The following is a 17,130-nucleotide window of genomic DNA, read 5'->3' as shown; positions in this document are numbered from 1 at the left end:
TCTTGGAGGAGCCAATCGCTGCCCTGTTTTACCCTGTCTGGTAATTCAGATCAGCCGGAGCGCCATCTACTGGAGGAAGGGAAGGCGGTCGAAGGAAAAAGTTATTCCGCTCCACAGCGAATCTTGAAAGGAGAAGCGGGGAAGGGGAGGAGAGATGAGTAGTTGCTACCAGCCTCTCCCATTTTTTTCTTCCCACCCTGGCATGGGGAGAAGAGGTGGGCTGTCCGCATGCGGTGGGTCGCAGTGCAGCCGAGGTTATAGGTTCCAGGGGACGAAACTAAGGCTAGAAGAAAAAGCTATTGTTCTGCCCTTTTATCACGCTTGTAAGCCATATATGGCATGAAATGTTGTAGGACTTACCCCGAAAAGATTACAGTTAAGCACACACTAGCTTCTATGTCTAAAGTCGGCATATTAGAACTTAAGAAATATAACCTACGGAACAATATTCAAATAAACTTGCAAGTGGCTTTCTTACATTCCGTGTTTTATTAATATGCTTTCAAATATTTTTTATGTCTGGAGTTCTCAGTAGAAAAACAAAATCAGTTCTGGAATCCTGACTCCTTGCATATGCAAAGATTGGACTACTTCCTTACTAAACATAATTTGCCTGTACATGCAGGTGTAATGTTGCAAGACAAAAGTTGGCAAGACTATAATGGTTGTGTAACCAATCATTAGGAGACAATTCCATGCTATTCCAAGAGTGTTTGTCATGTTCCTGCCTATCACAAAGCTGAACACCCATTACATGTTTATTCATCCATACTACTATGAGGAGAATGCTGTCTTTGCCTTGGTAAAAATAAAGCAAAACATAACCATGCCACCATTGAAATGGTAAGGTGGGATCTAAGATGGTAAGATAAAAGTATCATAGAGATTCAAACTGCCTTAAGGCTACTTTTAAGTTTGTAATATTCCTCCAATTATTCCTAGTGTTGTCTCCGGGCAACTTTCTGATTCAAGTGGAGTATGAAATGCTTCAGTGATAAAGCTATAAACTTTAAAACACTTGTTTCTCTATTTGAACATCACTTTCTTCGGGTAAATTTGGCTTTCTGACAAAGCTACTTCATCTTGTTGCCTAATACAGCTTTTTGCAATATGTCACGGCAAAAGAGGAACTTTATCATATAACCAGGTTTCTATTTTCATGAGTTTGCTATGAGATAGAGGGCTTACTGCATAACAAGAAAAAAACAACCAAGTAGTGGATTGGAATATCTTAGATCAAATGTTTACTCACTAAACATAGCAACATTGAAATTCAGAGAAGTGGCCTTCTACTTACAGCATCATAATTTAAAAAGGAATAAATACAGTTTCTCCCTATTTTTGTAGCATAAAATTAAGTCAGTAAGTTTTTATTGTGAATCACAATTGTAGACTTCATTAAAAAGAAAATATAATATGTGATACAACTATATCTATTGGGATCTTTATCTGCTAGTAGAAGGTACATATAGAATTATTTTGTCCAACCTGTTAATAGGCTAAAAAAGGTATTAGTAACTCATTATGGTTGCTTAGTAAAAATTGCAGTGTGGCAAGATAGGTTCCCAGTATCTATTGCTCCCATTTTGTGGGGGCAAAGACTAGAAAAAATGAGCATGCCAGATCTCAAAGGAAAAATATTCTATAGAATAGAGGCAGTTACAAAGAATGTGGATCTTTTAGGTCCCATCAGATGATAATATTTAAGGGAAGGGATCAGGAATATACCCACCCTAATTGAATTGGGCAAGTAACATCAGGGAAGGCTGTCCCTTTAATGGCCTTTGCCATTAAAGCCCGTGACAGGTAATAACATGAACCCACAACATTGTAAAACCTTTTAACATTATTAGATGATTTAAACACGTTAATTATATTATATATTTCATATGCAGCCCAAGGCAATTCCTCTTCACTCTATGCAACCCAGGCAAACACTCATGAACACTCATGCTTTATAGGTAACTACCATTACCTTGAACTGTAAGAAGAAAAAATAAATTGGAAGCCAGTGCACGTCATTCAGCAGCGGTGTAATATAGGCAATTGTATAGCTTTGTATGATGATTATAAGATGTTGTAGAATTCCCATTTCCCTAGGGATATTCCATAGCTCGATACATTCAAAGACTTTTCTATAGTCAGTGAAGCCAAATTTTCACTTTTTTGAATCTGCACATCCATTTCATGATCATCTTTCTTCACATTTGCACATTTGCGGTATTGGCAGGTAATAGATAAATTAATGGTAATTGGTGTGTGTCACAATTCATAGAAATAGCATTCATCGAAGAAGCCCTTGATGTAATTACTGTTCTGAGCAATAGAAACAATAGTCTTTCTTGTTGAGGTCTTGAATAAAAACATTGTTCAAAGCCTCAACATTATATTGCTGATGCCAATATAATTGAAGTAATAGCAGAAATAGCCCTGAACAGATTGAAAAGAAATCTTCCTCTAAAACCATCACAATTCTGAATTTTAGAGCTAAAGAAAACATTCATTAAAAAGTTGGCTGATAGAAATGCCTTATTCAATCAAGCAACTAGGATGTTCCAGCATCTGTTTTGTTCTGCATCATTAAAGATCAACCAGAAAGGTTAAAAAGGTCTTTTAATTTGTCTTTATTTTTGTCACCCTCTTTTTTTCAGCACTTGTTCAATTCTATACACACACATTTGGTCAGAAGGTACCTTTTGGAACTTCTGAGGGTAAAAAACAGCCCTTCATAGGCTTAGATTTGTAATCTTTAATCTGTATACCATTCTTCATCCTTATCCTCAAACTTTTCAGACTAATATACTCTCCATATGGGTTTGCTAATAGCCATTTTCAAATCTCCAATTCAGTCTAACTACTCATGAATACTATGTAAATAAATGTGACTACAGCCCTGAAAAATATTGGCCTAAATGGCCATTTAGCAATAAATATTTCTAGCTGTAAAATATCAATGTATTTCACTTGTCAAATAAAGGAGTATCTGAGGCATATTTTGATCATCAATACGATGGAGCATTTGTTGTGTTTCTTTGTAAACATTTTGTAATATCTATGAGATCAAACTGTTAGAGATAATCTAGGCAGAACATAGTATTTTATTTCTAGGGAACTGACCCTTGGGATTTATCAAGACTATAAGCCTCTGCCCGGAAAGCTAGGTCTTGACCTGTTTCTTGGGAGCTTTTTATCATGTTTTCTTCTGTCTTGAAATAAGGAATTTCCACATCCTGTAATTTCTTACATGACCAGATCTATAATAAATAGTTAGATTAGTTTCATAGTTCCGCATAACTGAAAGGCTATGTGGAAATGATCACCTACCTGCTTAAAAATGTATTATTAAATGTAAAGAAAAGTCAAAATCAGAAGAATGTTTTTATGATATTAGATGATTATCACTTTTTTCCAAAGAAATGGAATTACACATCATTATATAATATGTACCTCTTTCTAGCCCCTTCATATCCCAAAATCAAACCTGCAATCACAAGCAAGCCAGTTTTCACTTGAATTACACAGTGAAAATACTTCAGCCTCTCTGATAGAACTGAACTACAGCCACATTCCAGACCTGATAAATTCTCAGATATCTGTAATATAAATACACTCTTCTCCTTTGAACTGCAGGCTTTCTAGGCAGTGTTAATTTAGAGACTGCAAAATATAAATACAATCTTTTAAGGTGAACACCAACCATTGGTACAGGTAATCCTCAACTTACAACAGTTCATCTTGTGAGTGTTCAAAGTTACAACAGCACTGAAAAAGTGACTTATGACTGTTTTTCACACTTACCACAGTTGCAAGTTCCCTATGGTCATATGATCAACATTCAAACACTTGACATCTGGCATGTATTTATGAAGGTTGTGGTGTCCTAGGATCATGTAATCATCTTTTGCAACCTTCTGACAAGCAAAATCAACAGGAAAGCCAGATTTACTTAACTACTGTATTACTAACGGAACAACTGCAGTGATTCACTTAAGAAATGTGGCTAGAAATGGGGCAAAATTCATTTAAGAACTTTCTCACTTAGCAACAGAAATTTCGAGGTCAATTGTAGTCATAAATCGTATATTCATGTAAGAAGTAAAACCAATCACTTATCTACCAGAGGTCTTTTACAGGGCACGGGGAGCTATTAACAATTTCATAGACTGTCTGATAAGTACTATATTACATTGTTCTCATGTTCTACTGCTGCTCCATGAAAATTGCTTATAGCAATCAAATACCTGGTTGAAAAAAACAACATTTCCATTTATCAAAATACTGATATTAGATTTCATAAAAGATGATCAGCATTTGATATTCTTTTCAATGAGGCTTGCCACCTTAGATACTGAAGATACTGAAGAGTATCTCCAATGATGTAAAAAACATCAAAATTATAACTTTTTATTTTTCAAAAGCATGCAGGACTTTAAAAAGTAAATGTCAAATGTGATCTCTGCAAGTGTACCAGGACATATAAAGCATGCTTCCTTTACTAAGTGACATTTTACCCTTCCACAATATGTTCTGTGCATGCGTAGAGTATCTACTTTGAATGTGCTCAGACACATAACAAGTTTTCTCTTGCAGAACATGCTTTGGGCATGCCAAGAATATTTGTGCTGGACATGCCCAGACCCAGAGTAAATCTTCTTTTGCATTTTTTCATTGTTTGCTGAAGGGTTGAAAGAATTTGTATTTCCAGTTAAATTTTGCAAATTTTTTGCAAAAAGATTTGCCTTTAATAAATGCGATTGAATGAAAAACAATGCTTCCAATATTATAAGTCTTATACTTCCCCCAAATGAGAGGAATGCAGAACCCAATACATACACATATACACTATTGATACAGTGGACAAAAATTTGGTGAGCTTTTCAGAATGAGGAAAGACTGCCACAACAGAAACTAAATATGGTTGTCAGATGTCCCTGAGTCATGTTCACTGCATATTTTTAATCAATATATGCTATTAGAAAATGATTAAATTAACATCTAATCTGAAATAATTTTTCTTGTCGCAAACAATCCCAATCAAACTGTCACGTGTTATACCAGAAGCTTATTTTCTGAGAGAAAGACACTCACAGTCCTGTTCTGTTACAAATGTTAATCTCACCTTTTGTTTTCTCTTCTGCCCCAGCCCTCTTGTAAAACTCTGAAACTAGATACGAAAACAAATGTTATGTATACTAGGGAACACATATGACAATATTCCCGGAAAGCATGATTTTTAGTCTATAGTTGTATCCATAAATGCCTAGCAACTGTTCTTTGTTTTTGTTTTTTAATCTGCTTTACTGGAATCTACTGTATCTTCTTCAGAAAGCAGAAAATATTAGGTCCTTTCCTGTTTCTTTCTTTATAGTAGTGTGTATATCACTGTGTGCGTCTTTATATTTAATTCTTTCCATAGCCTCAGGGGTGGGATGCTACCAGTTCGGCCCGGTTCTATAGAACCTGTAGCTGCGAAGAGCAGCTGATACCGAACTGGTTTGGTGTTTGGCCCACTCGCTTCTCCAGGCTCTAGGCTGTCCTTTATTCCATGCTTTTCCCTCCTCAGGTGCTTTGCGCGGCACAGCTGAGGTTGAAAAAGCAGGAAACACGAGGATTTTCAAATGCTGCGCACCTGAGCACAGCGCTTGTCAGCTGTCCAAGCGGCACAGCTGATGATTTCTTGCAAAGGCTGTACATATAATTGTCTCCAGTTCAGAGAACCGGCAAATCGCTCCACTGGCTGGCCCCTCCCCTCCCCATCCACTCACTCTTTACCTGGCATGCGAGCCATCCAACTTGCCTGGTTTGGTAAGTTGCTATTTTTCCTTTTTTTTCCCCCACCCATCAGTTGTTCTGCTCTGCCAGGAGATTTAGATTAGCTAGAAAGCAGGAAATCCTGGGATTTCTTGCTTTCCAGCAAATGTAAAAGCAGAGCCGAACCTTCCTTAGGATTCAAGCTTTTCAGTGCAGACTCAGGTAGCCAATGGCAGATAGATAGAACTCTAATCTGTGATTCTGTGAGCAACTCAATCTGCCTGCCTGCTTTGCCTGCTTTGGGGTAAAAGTTGCTCTTTTTTAAATAAAAAAAAATCAATATTTACATACATGGTGTGTTGTGAGTTAATTTCGTGAGTTTGCTTGCAAGCAAATTTTATGTGATAGACTCAGATAGCCGATTGCAGATAGATAAATCTCTAAGTGAATCTGTGATTCTGTGCCCAACTAAATCTGACTGTCTGCTTTGCCTGCTTTTGGGTAAAAGTTGCTCTCTTCTATAAAAAATCAATATTTAATATAATATTTATATACAAGCCATGCCCACCCAGTCACATGACCACCAAGCCATGCCCAGTCAGCAAACCACTCCCACCCATCACATGATCACCAAGATCACAGAACCAGTTGTTAAGAAATTTGAATCCCACCCCTGCATAGCCTTCATACCTTTTCTTATGAAACGTTTAGTAGGAAAAATATTAAGGCCTAAATATATCCTAATTAAATCCTTCTTAGCATTTTCTTGCTGCTACTGTCATATAGAACATTTACATTTTACTAAAACTAAAAGAACAAATGTGCAGGTCACTTCCCAGGATATAGGGCTTACTATATTCCATAGAGTTGCTTCTGAGAAGACATGAATGGGCTTTTCTTTTGTAATAAATCAATGGTCTGAAGGGAACATAGATTTACAGATCCAGGCAACAGCGAGACTTAAATGTTAGCTTAGGAAATGCAGGACACATGCAACCAGGGCTTAAAGCATGACTTAAAAATAGAAGGTGGTCTTTACATCCCCCAATTCTTGGCAAGGAGCTCTTCTTGCAAAATCCCTTGTTCTCCTTGCTAGAAAGAGTACACATTTTAACCAATTATACAACCAAAATATACAAATATATTTTGTTATGTTGCACATCACATAATTATGAATGTTGTTATTACAAAAATGGAAAACTGGTTTTAAAAGATCTCAACATCTTAGCCAAACTATATTTACAGATGCTATAAAATTTAGCCATCACCTGTCAAAAAGATCTTAAACCTCTTTATAGATTCAGCTGGATCAACCCATGATAGGTACTTTCCCAAGCTTTAGGGAAATCTCTGGTCAACCTTCTTCCTCCTCTTCTTTCTCATACATTCCAGACACAGCACAGTGTAACTTCTAATCAGAGGTTCAGGGCGGGTCTACACTCCCAGATGATATCTGCACAACCACACCCTACACATCACTTCTCAAGGATACCAATGCATGACCTGGTCCTCCACCACCTTCCACCTATACTTTCTAGCTCCACATCAAAAACAATCTTTTCAGTTTTTTTTACAAAGTTTACCAATGGATTGGCAAACAACTGCATATTTTATTTGTTTGTTTTACAAATTCACTGTTAGAACAATGGGATAATTGGCCAGGCTTGGTTTTTTATTGTGTACCAGTTGAAAATGATAAGAATTCTGCTCCTTTCCTGTTCTAGATGAAGTAATTGCTTTCCTTTCTTTCTCCCTCCTTCCAGAAAGGGAAAAGGATATGGAAAACCAAGCCTAAACACCAAGCCATCGCCATGATCAAAACAAAAGAAAGTGTTGAAATCCAGAAACAGATTTCTTATAACTGGCTTTATTTCCAGCCAGTTTATACATGGGAAGGGAAGTAGCTGAAGAGTGCATTGTGGAAAAGTCCTTAGTAAGACACAAGTATTGTAGAACTTATTTGTTAACATATTCCATGGACTTCTCATAATCTGTGAACTCTGTGAATAAATAGAATGGTCAAAGGTTAATAAGTGGTGAAAATAATAATATAAACAGCGAGGCCAAAGAAACAGCATTAGAGGAAGGAGATGTGTACTGCAATTTATAATAGGATGTTCCTGTCAAGTTATTTTTTTCTAACAAGGTTTTCCAATTGCTATTGATTCTTAGCAGTTTTGAATTCTGCAAAAAGACTTACAGGTAAGTTGTATAATATTTTTATATTGCAATAGCATATGACTCACATGTAGATATTATATGTAAATTATAACATTTGTTATTTATTCATGCAAAATAAGCTATGCATAAATGGAGTTATTATGAAACACTCATTAATAGTGGTGGTTTCCTTCAGAGAAACGTTTTACATTTAGAAATTTTGTAATGCATGAAGTTGATTTTAATATTTAAACTTCTGATGTCAGTATTTATCTTTGTCCTCTTCTAAGAAAGAGGCAAAACAATATAAGAGCGAAAGCAAATAGAAGAAGGGTTAGAGAATCATGAAAAATCATTTTCTGTTGCATATTAAAAAGTAGCACAAGTTACAAGACACATGCTTCTACAAACTATCCACAACAATGTGAAAGTCTTCCCACTTTAAAGCAAAGATGAAAACCTCTGTGTCATTGTAAAAGAAAAGATCTGGCTGGCTGCCACTGAATCAGATGAGTAGCGCCCAGCAAAATGGAATCATTGTATACATTCCCGTAAATACTCCCTACGCACCAAGGCGAGGTCCTGTCCTGACATCAGAACAATGGTGAGAAAACCAAGCAACCAACAGGGGAAAATTGATTCAAAAGCTCAGTTAAGAATGATAGCAATTCTGTTCTAAAATAGTTATTTCATTTATATTTATGGTTGTAAATTGTGACTTTCCACAAAAGCCCCACTGCTTTTGGACGGACCGACGGAGGGACAGACGGAGGGAAGGATGGACGGACGGATGGATGGAGAATGCTGATTAGATATATAAACCTTATTACAGTTATAAACCAGCACAATTCTGCATTTTAAGCAACTGTTTGTGTGGTATACTTTAAAAGTTGTATACTTCATACAACTTATAATATACTAAGTATACTAAAGTATACTTTATAAATTGAAGTTGTGGTGATGGAGAAATACATTTCCAAAAAGCTATAATTTTATAAATACTTTTATAAATAGTAAGACTATCATGCTTATAAATCAACCTACTCTTTTACAACATTCCTGTAAAACTCAGTTTGGAGCAAACATGTTTATGTTATGAAAACGTAACTTATTGGGTTTGTTAGTTTAATAGGACTGAGTTTTTAACAACATGATCTAGTGGCTCTAATGAACACTTATGAATCATAAGGGACTATTAATAGAACCTGAATGCATTGATTCCTAACAAGGACTTAATTGATGGAGATAGCTTTGTATAGCTTCAAAAGAAAGATAAATTATGTTATTGATGTGATCAGATTTTTTTCAATTTAACTCTACTATAAGATGTTCATCACAATCTACCCACATAGTACAGTATATTTGCTACACAATGGTAATTGGGATTGTAATTTGTCACTAAGTGATGTGGTTGTAAAGCACAATGTCATGTGACCATGCTGCTTAGCAGTAGGCATTAGTATTTCCAATTGCCATTGCATCACCTCCAGTTGTGAAAGGAGGATTTCATGTAATCATCTTCTGTGTCCTTCCACTGGCTTCTCCATTGCCTTGGGTGTAGGAAGCCAGCAAAGAAGATCACAAATGTTGATCATATGACTGCAGAGAAGCTTGTTAGCAAGCATCATTGGTATTTGGATATTTGCCTAAGCAGTGCAAATGTGTAAAAGCAAAGCAGCATATAATAATTGTATCAGGATACAGGTAGTCTCTGACTTACATAAGTTCATTCAGTGACCATTCAAAATTACAACAGCACTGAAAAAAGTGACTTATGACCATTTTTCACAGTTACAACTTTTGTAGCATCCCCATGATTATGTGATCAGAATCCAGATGTTTGCTAATTGGTTCATACTTATGACCATTGCTGTGTCCCAAGGTCATCTGGTCACCTTTTGCAACCATTTGGCAAGCAAAGTCAATGGGAAAGCCAGATTCATTTAATAACCAGGTTACTAACTTATCAACTGCAATGATTCACTTAACAACTGTGGCAAGAAAGGTCGTAAAAGGGGGCAAAACTCCCTTCACAAATATCTCACTTAACAATAGAAATTTTGAGCTCAGTTGTGTTTGTAAGTTGAGGACTACCTATATTGATTTAGTTAATCAGGTTAATATGGATGCAGATTTATTTCAAGTTTTCTAAGTCAGCTAACTGCAGGTTAGTGGAAAGAATACTTATGAAGAAAGATTCAGCTATCTCTGAATGTTACACAGCAAAAATTCCTGATGCTTTTTCACAAACATGAATAAGTATTTCAGTAGCAGCATCTATGAAATGTAAAAGAAAAAGTTTATTTTATGAAGTCAAAAGGAACAGTATAAATGGAAGAAAGACAAATAAATTGCTGTGTCATTTAATGGAAAGAAAGTAGTAAGATATTAGTGATGACCACTATTTTACTACAGTATATTTTCATTCTGCACTTCAGAATCTTATCTTTCAAATATCTCCATCCATCTGAGTTTAAAAATAGGGGTGGCAAAGATAACTACTCCCTGGATGTTTTTTATTAGATACCAACAAATCTCTCTTATTTAGTTATCTGGTGCCTGCCTGACTCTAGGGTTCTTTCTTAGTTAGATTCTTTCTGCAGATAGATCTACAGCTGGCTCACGGGATAAGTACATTTTCTGGGAGAGTGGAGTTCCAGAAACTACAGTAAGTATTACAGAAAGCCAAATGAATTAAATCAGCACCAGGAGGGAGGAAGGAAGAGAGAGAAAGGGAAAAAGGAAGAGGTCATTATCTGATAAGTGACATAGTTTCTTTATGAAGTCTCTCAGCCATCATAAGATGAAATAACACTACCCCATACTGTTATTTTGGCACAATTATAGTTGGATGACTCTTTTTAAAAAAAAGTTTTTATTTTTTAAGACAAACATATACAAACAATACATAAAAACATAAAACCATCTTCCATTTTATATACATACAGTTGGTTACGAATCTTTTGTGCAATCCTTTCATAGTCGTTTACAGTTTATATAAATTTCACATTGTCAAACTAACATATACTTATATATTTATCAATTATTAATCATCCATGACTAAACTATTTATTCCATCATTTTATATGAGATATCCCAATTTTTATTTTAAAATTTATATTGTGCTTTCATCCAATGGTTATATATGTCTACATTATATTTTATATCAATCTATTAAACTTCTATAACAAAATTATCTATTATGTTACATTATCATGTCTTTTTATCCAACCATTGATAAAACAAATCCCATATCATATAAAATTGTTTATCTTCTTGTTCTCTGATTTCAAATGTCAATTTACTCATTTCAGCACAGACCATAATTTTCTTAATAACTTCCTCCTGCATAGGTATTTTATCATTTTTCCAATTCTTAGCAAATACAATTCTAGCCAATGTTAAAACATTTTCAATCAAATATTTCAGTTCTTTGTTGTATATTTCCGGTATGATTCCCAATAAAAAGATCTCTGGTTTAAAGTCTATATGTTGTTTTATCATTTTTTCCAACCACGTGTAGATTTTAGTCCAATATTTGTTTGCATCCGAGCATGTCCACCACACGTGGTAATATGAACCAGGTATCTGAAGACATTTCCAACATTTATCCGATTTATTCTTAAACATTCTCGCAAGTCTCGTCGGGGGTAGATGCCACCTGCAAACATCTTATACAAATTTTCTTTATATGCAGTTGACACTGTCATTTTATAGTTTTGAGACCACAATTTTTGCCATTTCTCTAAGTCAATCCCATATCCAAAATTTTTCCCCCAAGCAATCATCGTTTCTTTAACTTGTTCCTCCTCCAGTTTAAATTCTAATAAATGTCCATAAAGTTTTTCAATTACCTTTTCATCAGTACCCATCAAAATTTTGTCTAAATCAGTCAACTTATCATAAATACCTTCTGTTTTAGAATCTTTATCTAATCTAGATTGTATTTGCAAATATGAAAACCAGTTCATTTTTACACCTTGTTCTTCCAACGCTTGCATAGATCTAAGTTCATCCTTTTCATTCAATATCTCACCATATCTAACTGTTTCTTTTTATATATTATTGGATAAGAAAAAGCTTCAATGGTAGATATCCATAGTGGAATTTTTAAGTAGTATTGTCTTTTTATCTTCTCCCAATTCAAAAACAGAGCCTCTTGAATATAAAGTCTTCTAAAATACCCCTGTGTTTTAGTTCCCTTATACCAGAGGAAAGCATGCCATCCCAACAGCAAGTCATGCCCTTCTAAGGTCAATAGTCTACTGTTCCTTAATCCATTCCTTTAAAATGGATTGGGCAGGGCAAACCCTCCTCTTATTCTTGCATCTTGTAACAGTTTTAGTTTTATTCTTGCTATTTTACCCTGCCAAATATATTTCAACACAATTCTATTTAAGTCTTCAAAAAAACTCTTTCCCTCATCGGATTGGAATTGTCTGGAATAAATATAAAATTCTAGGCAATACATTCATCTTAATTGTAGATATTCTCCCAGGCTTCTGTTAATTCCGTCATTGTTATATTCCCTTCTAACATTGTTTCAATATCTTTAGGTATCTGAGGTAAATTCGCTTTCTGTAGATATTGCTTAACTTTTTCTTCTCGAATATTCTCTTGAAAATACAATTTTCCATAGTAATCTCGTATAATTTTTTTCTTCTCCTCATTTCCATAGCAAACATGTCCTTCTTCATTTATTAATTGACTAATCCTTCTTGATTCTCTTTTCTTTCTCAGTTTATAAGCTAGCCATCTGCCTGGTTTATTTGTGTCTTCAAAGTAATTGTGTTTAGCTTTTTTAATTTTTTGTGCTAGTTCCTCTTTTTCCATTAGTCCCATTTTATGTTTAATTATATCCATTTTATTTTTAATGTCTTTTTTGTGGGGACTTCTGTAAATCTTTTTCCAATCTTTTATAATCATCCTCCAATGTTTTGAAAGTATTTTTCTGTTTTATATTTCTTTTCCTTGTATAGTCTATTATCAAGCCTCTTGTGTAGGCCTTCATCGTGTCCCAGAGATTCTGTAAAGATGTATCCTCTTTTCTATATTCTTTAAAAAAGAAAACAAGTTCTTTCTTTATTTTCTGTTTAAACTCTTTTTCTTTTAAGATTGTATTATTTAAAGTCCATCTAGATCTCCTCTTGTATCCTTTCCAAATAACTGTCACTGGATTATGGTCTGCCCAAGTGCTTGTTTCTATTTCATTCTCTCGTAGGTTAGCCAGTAATTCTGCTGACATCCATATCATATCTATTCTAGATCATAATGCATGCCTGTTTGAGTAAAAAGTGTATTGCTTACTTTCCGCATTTCTCTCCCTCCACGCATCTTTTAAATTAAATTCTTCTGTTATTCAAAAGAAAGATTTTGGTAGTATCTTTCTAGCTTTCTTTGTTGATTTCTGCATTTTATAGTCCAACCGATCATTAATTATTCCATTGAGATGTCCCATCATACAAATATTAACATAGTCCAATTCAATTATTTTCATATGTAATTTCCTGTAAAATTCTTCTTGGTTATCGTTCAGAGCATAAATTGCAATTAAAAGTGTTTTAACGATAGTTGGATGATTCTTAAAGATGCTGTAAATTACAGTGGATCAATATAAGTTTTCATGTATTTCTCATTTCAAATAACAGGACATTATACACTGTTTTTCCTCTTGCTCTTGTTCTATGGCATCTACACGATGACTGAAAGGATTGAGTTTATTATCCACGCAATGGTTGTCCTAGGTAGGATACCTGAAAGGGTATTTCTGTAAATCTTAACTGATTGGAGAACAAAGAAACTGTTCAGAAGCACAGATCTTTGAAATCATAAGACAAGAATATATTCAAGTATATAAACAAAATGAATGGCCCCCAAACTAAACATCTTTTCAAACATTAGTAATATTTTGCAAATTGATTTCTGGAAGCATTTTTTTCCTCTGTGGATATTTTAATGGCTCTTCTGGTGCTATCATCTTTGTCATTCCTCATCTTTTATTAATTTACTAAATGGGTTGTTAGAAAACAATTTAAGAAGAACACTAAAAGTCTTCTTTCACCTAAAGTGAAAAGTGTAATGACTCAGTGTCAAATCTACTTTAAAACTGAGATTGGTACATTTTTTTCGAGGAGATGCTTTTGTTTGTTCCTATTGAACAATCTTTTTAATAGCAGCAATAAATATCACTGTACTGATTGACCATAATTCTAGCTACTATTTGGTTGAGATATGCTATATGTAGGTGGCAAGCTACTATATTGTAATTTCTAAGACATGTTATTTCTTAACCAACAGCTTATTCATCATTATGAGTTTGCTTCCAAAAGAGATTTAATAAATTGATGTATCATAAAGATAATACTAACAGTTGATCGTGGGGACTAAATGTTAGCTCCAGGACTAGAATCAGTTACTGTTTGAATATCAGATGTTAGGGAACATAAATGGGAGGAAATGGCATACATAGGACAATTCCTTGCTACTCCAAGATACCAACCCCAACACAACATATAGTGTTGCCAGATTCTATGCATCTGCACTTAAAACTTGTCAGAAGATAACCATTTTTAAGGAGCACCCAGTATGTCATTATAGAATGCTCTTTATTATGATAGATTTAGTTCGTGGACTGGAGGCTAAAACATAAAGGATGGTTTCTGGAATTGGGAATGTGTAGTTTAATTAAAATAAGGCCTAGCTTCTCAGAGGTTGCCACAAAAAAGAGGGAGTCAAGCTATTCTCTAAAGCACCTGAGCGCAGGACAAGAAGCAATGGGTTGAAACTAATCAAGGAGAAAAGCAACCTAGAACTAAGAAGAAATTTCCTGACAGAACAATTAATCGGTGGAACAACTTGCCTCTAGTAGTTGTGGATGCTCCAACACCGGAAGTCTTTAAGAAGAGATTGGACAACCATTTGTCTGAAATGGTAGAGGGTTTCCTACCTGAGCAGGGGATTGGACTAGAAGACCTCCAAGGTCCCTTCCAACCCAGTTATCTCTTCTCCTCCCTCCCCTCCCCTATCCTATCCTACTCTTCATTTACATATCCTACCCCTTCTTTTAAATTCCTTTTTGATCTTCATCTTTATTTTAGCTCTTTATTTTTATGCCTTTATTTGTAATTTTATGCCTTTTAATTTCTTGTACCCACTCACCTTATGCTGGTCTTTGACCATAATAAAGATTTGATTCGAGATATTAAGATATATCAATCTGCTTAAATATAGGCCCTGTTATTATGATCTATCACCTGTATACGAAGTGCACACAGATAGGATCAGATATAATGACTTTATAGAGAACTCTTAGAACAACCACTGATCATGCAGTAGCTATTTATGAGTCAGGAAGGGTAAGCACTTGCAAAATCAACTTCTCTTCCTCGAAAATCTGAAGCTCCAGAAGATCTTTTGCTTCAACTCTGATGGTAAAGAAAGTTCCTGCTGGCTACCACTCTAACTTCAACAAGCTCCGGCTTGAGCAAGAGTAGAAAATGTAAATAGCTACTTCTTGGAGGTATCAAATAGATTTCTAGTCATACTGACTTTGACCTTTAAAAAATTCTGTTCTAATTCATCTCCTCAGACCTGCCCACAAAAATGCTTGATGTCTCTTTTACGAACGCGATTGGGATACTCACAATTAGTCCTTCACACAAATGCAGTAGGCTTCATCTCCCCACCAGTAATAGGAATTACTGTTTGAAGCATTCCACACCTTTACTCAATTTCCTTTGGAGAGGATTCCAATTGCAGGCACCAAATTTGAAAGCCCCATAAGAAAAAGAGGAGTGAAATGTTTTTTATATGGGTGATGCTGAATCTTGTCCAATATCAGATACTCAGATTTCTGAATATGGAGGAAAGAGTGAGAGGTACAAGAAACTTCTGACTTGGGCTTATATATGAACCTGCAAGTTTATGCATATGTGAAAAATTTTATATAGATTTGTTCATTCTGTCTGCATATGTTATTATATAACTGGTAATATCACTGAACAGTACTAACCACCAATCATCTGTGAAGTTTACTGCATGTACTCATGGCTCTAATTTTTAAATTACTCTAAATTGTTTTTACAGGAAAGAGCTGGTGAAAGCAGTAAAAATATTTACCTGAAAATAGTTTTAAGTAAAAAAAAGTCTATATTATTTTTATTTATTTATTCGATTTTTAATCTGCCCTTTTTACTTTAGAAGTAACTCAAGGCTGTGTATATACCTAATACTCTTTCTCCTTCTATTTTCCTGACAGCAAAACCCTACAAAGTGAGTTGGATTGAGAAAGGGTGGTCCAAGGTCACCCCAGCTGGTTTTCATGCCTAAGGTGGGACTAGAACTCACAACTAGCCACAACATTTGCCTCAGAGAAAAAACCCTTTGATGGATTCTTCTTTTTTACTTAATGGCTAATGTAGGTAATTATGGTGTTTTATGATAATGTACTTTTTGGCTATGATCCTGCAATAGAGTCATTAAAAATCAATGATGAGAGTCTTACAGTACTGTTCTGATAATAATGCAATATTCCCAGCATACCTTTCCACAGTAGGCTGAGCATGAAATACAAATATATCCCCTTTTATTTAATTATAAATGGTTAGTTATTTAGAAATGAAAATAATGGAATCTATATACTTTCCTGAATGACCTGAAGATGGGAATTATTTAAACATTTATTGCAATATTTCCAGTCACAGTATATTTCCTGTTAAATAATACTTCCTTTCTAGTACTGTTAGATTTTTCATTGTTCTTTGGAAAAAAATAGGATAGCTGCTATTTTTAAGCAAGCAGGAAAATCTTGAGGATAATAGATAATTAAAAGCTATTTTTATAAACAATAAATGGATTTGCAGATAGTTTAAGACAGGACTTGAAGGTCTCTAATATATTTGCTTGATTAAAAAGCAACCTTTCTCAGTTTGGTACTTTGGACTGTAGTATAGCTCTTACTTTCTTAGTAAACTAGAAAATAATAATTGTAATAACAACCACAATGTTTTTAAATGTCCAAGTGAGTCACATACCTTATCTTGAAAACCATTACAACAGACCTATAAAGACGGGTACCAGAGCTCCTTACAGCTAAGCCATTTTAATGGCTTGGTGTCCTCACATAATCTCTCAGAGGCCTATGCATGCATATTTTTTCTTGTTATCCCATCAGCATGTTATGAAGCTGACGGTAAGGCACTATCAGGATGTAGTTTTGGC

The 17,130-nt window shown here is 34.8% G+C and overlaps 1 long non-coding RNA gene across 1 annotated transcript; it reads left to right on the top strand.

The window, feature by feature from the left end:
* The first annotated feature begins 7,653 nt into the window (after positions 1 to 7,653).
* Positions 7,654 to 16,260, top strand: LOC148125866 (uncharacterized). Its single transcript, XR_015743581.1, has 3 exons — positions 7,654 to 7,684; positions 7,927 to 7,953; positions 16,169 to 16,260. It is a non-coding gene; the product is annotated as an uncharacterized LOC148125866 (long non-coding RNA).
* The last annotated feature ends 870 nt before the right edge of the window (positions 16,261 to 17,130 follow it).

Source organism: Pseudonaja textilis, chromosome 4 (assembly GCF_049901715.1).
Source record: "Pseudonaja textilis isolate UNSWEBS1 chromosome 4, rPseTex1.2, whole genome shotgun sequence".
Taxonomy (NCBI): Eukaryota; Metazoa; Chordata; class Lepidosauria; order Squamata; family Elapidae; genus Pseudonaja; species Pseudonaja textilis.
Note: the sequence above shows the minus strand (reverse complement) of the source record. Positions and strands in the feature narration are given on the sequence as shown.